Genomic DNA, 4,316 nt, shown 5'->3' with positions numbered 1-4,316 from the left:
TTATCATAGGCAAGTGTTCAATTTTCAGGGTGATTTGAAAGTGCATGAAGAAAATACCACCAGTTTGTTGTTTAACTTCCTGTCCCCAGTGGGTCCTCCTGCCTACTTGTTCCTGATTTGCATCTTTTTTTTTTTTTCATGGTAGGGTCTCGCCGTAGTTTAAGCTGACCTGGAAGTCACTATGTAGTCTCAGGGTGGCCTTGAACTCACAGGGATTCTCCTACCTCTGCCTCCCAAGTGCTGAGATTAAAGGCATGCACCGCCACACCCGGCTTGCTTCCTTTTTTAATTGACTATTATTGCTACTCGATAGCTACTCTTCAAACCTGTCCCCACTTACATCTCTTCTCAATGCAGAGATATTAATAGTATTTTTTCCACAGCTGACTAGAAGGCTATATGAGGAAATGGGCTAAAGAGCATTGAGTTATTCATGATGTAAGTGAATTATGACAGGAAGTTTATAATAAACTGGTATTTGGCAGCAATGAGAAAATCACCCATGACCTAAGTTTCCAGGCTGGGTTTAATATGTGTCCACTGGAAACCTGAATTTTGAACTTACGTTTACTTGTCTTCTCCATGGGGACTCGTTTGAAAGATGGCCATCATCCAGCTTGGAGTTCCAAGAGATAAGGATTCAATTTCTTGCAGTGTAAATGCTAAAAAAAAAAAAAAAAAAAAAAAAAAAAGGGCACTTTGTTGACTCTTAAAAGGGAAAGAGCTCTCTCTCTACCTGCTGATTTCTGTATCTCTCTCTCAAATAAATAAATAAAAATAAAATATTTAATAAAAGGGAAAGAGACTTTGAATGAGTTAAATGAAAGAGGAAGGTTATAATTCCTTTCATTTTCAGTCACATGCAAAGTGTCACCAATATAGACTGGCTCTGAAGATTCCTGTGGTTTGTGAGCAAGAGGCAGGATTATCCTCTAAGAAAGCAACTAGCTTCCAGGTGACCAAGCTCCTCTGTGTTCCCAGAACTCATCAAACTTCTCAGCTGAAGAGGCCTCATGGCACAGAAGATTTGAAACCAAACGTATATTTACAATTTCACCCTCAAAGCCAAATGAAATCATTTTTTATTTTCCCAGAAGTGTTGTCCATAGCCGCCTTCAGGATAATTCCAGAGGTGTGCACAATCTAAAATATACCAATGTTCATGAGCTTAATGCTCACTTAAACCATTGTTAGAGTTTTACTAATGGAAATTACATCGATGCCATTAGGAAAGGCCTGAAATGCAAAACCAGCAGACTGTGAGAGAAAGAGGGACACGGTCCCAAAGGGTAGAGTATGAAAACTAGTGTTATATGGAAAAATTAGAAAGTCCAGGGAAGGAGAAGAAATTTTTAAAAATCTTCCTTTATTATACATTTGTTCTTACTCGGTGGACCCCTTCTGTTGCCATCATGTGGCTCTGCCTCACTAGAATTCATGAATGAATAGCAATGAGATCAAAAGAGGTTAGCCTAGGTTCACCTAAGGAGGGTCCTGCAAAGAAAGCAGAGGCACGATGTACGGTTTAGAACCTGCAACCTCTGGCCACTTCTACAAACTGCAGCTTGCATTCTAGTCATGGTGTGAACCCCTGTCTTGACAAGTTTCCTCACTGATGGCTATGCCAGTTGCCCCACTGACTGTGGCCTGTACTGGTAGCCAGTATGTTCTTTCATTATCCAAACACATAAGGTTTGTATGACTCAGTGTCTTGTGGAATGAGGTTCCTTCCCTGCTGATGTGGCTTTAATGCTTTTGGTTTGTTTTTTCTTGTGATGATCAACTAGGACAGCTTTTTAAAGATGGCACCATGAAAGCTGGATGTAAGGCCCTCTATCTCCATGCATTTCTACTGTAAATTATTTCTGCCCATCTGTTTTGGGACCATGGCTCTCTTTTCTGTTTTTTTTTTTTTTTGTTTTTGTTTTTTTTTTTTATTCTTTTCACCATTCAAAAAACCTGTTTGTCTATTTCCTTTCTCTATTGTTGACTCTTCCTCCCCAACTTTCTCACACAATTTCCATTATTGATTCAAAATTGGATTTAGTGCCAACCACTGTATATTGTCTAAAAAAATTATGAGATTCCTCCTCTCCTTTCCAAATCTGAATCAAGCAGCTTTTTCTTATGGGTACTTACATGATGTGCTTCTTATTTTTATGGGTTAGTGTCTTGATCTGTGGAGGGGTTTTCTAAGGATATTCATCCTGTCTACCTTATATTAGTCAATATAGACTGCTGTCCCTTTAAAGCTGATACAAAATGAGTTGGAGAAACAAGGGCAGAATCCCTCTGGTGTAAAGAGAAATGAGACAATAGTTTCTGTAAAGACTTGGAATGTATTTCTCTTAATTTATTTTTCTCTTATGATAGCCCAAAAACAGATTTCCAAGGGGTCCCAGGCTAGAAGGGCGAACTTTTATAACCCTAAACATAAGGAAGCCTCCAGAGCCAACACCAGGCCACCTTATAGAACAATAGCAAATACAGGAGTTGAAATTCTGAAGAAAAAAATATCCTGGAAAAACAATACGCTGGAAATTGTTTCTCCTGCCCACAAATGTAGTATTACACTTTCTAAGAATCTCTCAATTTTATGTAGTTACTAGGAGTCTCATGTTTCAAAGCAACAATTCTAGTGTTAGTAGGAAACTCAGAAGACATGAGCAAGGACAGAATCCATTATTAATGAAAGTGCTGTCTCCCTTGAAGGAGACAGTGCACTTAAAGGTCAGCTCACTTCAACTTTCTACCAATAAATCCAGGTCCTCACTGTTTACACCATAGCTCAGTGGGATCACTGGAGGGGATAACAGCTCATGAGCAAAGAAGTTGTGCCCTTCATTAAGCCGCACTTTTCTGTATAAGTTACTTTATGGGCACTACAACATATATTAAGACTTTTCCTTCTTTATTTTCTTATTCATTATGGAAGTAGATTCAGATGAGATAGGATATATGTGTGTGTGTGTGTGTGTGTGTGTGTTGGTTTTACGAGGTAGGGTCTCACTTTTAGCTCAGGCTGACCTGGAATTCTCTATGCAGCCTCAGGGTGGCCTCGAACTCGCAGTGATCCTCCTACCTCTGCCTCCAGAGTGCTGGGATTAAAGGCATGCACCACCACGCCTGGCTAGATGATATATTTTAAAATGGGATCCAACTAAACTTCATATATTTAGTGATATTTATGTATTCCACAGATTTTTAAATAATATTTTAATTATCTACTTGAGAGAGAGAGAAGTAAAGAGAGAGTGAGAAAATGGGCATGCCAGGGCCTCTAGCCACTGCAAACAAATTCCAGACACATGTGCCACCTTGTGCATCTGGCTTTGTGTTGGGTAATGGGGAATTAAACTTGGATCCTTTGGCTTTGCAGACAAGTGCCTTAACCATTAAGCAATCTCACTAGCCCTCCCACAGTGTTTTAATACAAGAATTATGAATATGATAATTTACTTAGATTAATTTTTGCTTCCTCTCCCCTCTGTTCTTTCTCAACCAGCAGTCTATATTAATGCTAGGACTACTGTGACAAAGCACCAAAGACATGCTGTGACAAACAGAAAAATTCTTTTCTTCACAGGTTTGGGAATGGAAGTCTGAAGGCAAGACATCAACAGGGTCGGTTGCCTGGGAGTGAAGGAGATCCAGGCTTCTATTCTTGGCTTACAAAGGTGTCTTTCCCCTGCATATGTTTGTGTCTAAATTGCTTCCTACAAGGACACTATTCATACTAAATCAGAGCCACCCCAATTGCCTCATTTTAGCTTAGTTAACTCTGTAAAGATCATCTCTCCATGAGGGCTATGACCTTGTACTGTGACTAATGCCATTATAAGAGACCTTGAACGACTTTCTGACCATTTTCCTCTTCTAATCTGCTGAGGACTCAGAAAGAAGGTGCCACCTCAGAAGCAGAGCACAGCTTCCCTCACTCCCTGAGTCTACTGGTGTCTTGGTATTGGTCTTCCTAGCATCCAGAACTTAGAGGAATAAGTTACTCTATCTGTGGTATTTTTATAGAAACAAGAACAGATAGACTTGTCTCACAAAAATCTCAACGTGTCTCACCAGCATCTTTGTCTCACCAACTTGGGCTCCCCTTTGATGCTCCCATCTTGTCCTTCACACATCTAGACCTACTTGAGGGAATGCTTATATTACCTTTTGAGGTATTCATTTCTCTCAACCAACTGAGTTTCTAGGCTCAGGAAGCCCTGTGTGCTCATTGCTGAATATGTCCAGCATGTCAATGATGGATGCTCTCTGAGCTCCTAAGGGACAAGAGTCAATGGCTTCATCACTTTTCATCC

This window comes from Jaculus jaculus, chromosome 9, assembly GCF_020740685.1.
Source record: "Jaculus jaculus isolate mJacJac1 chromosome 9, mJacJac1.mat.Y.cur, whole genome shotgun sequence".
Lineage (NCBI taxonomy): Eukaryota > Metazoa > Chordata > Mammalia > Rodentia > Dipodidae > Jaculus > Jaculus jaculus.
Note: the sequence above shows the minus strand (reverse complement) of the source record.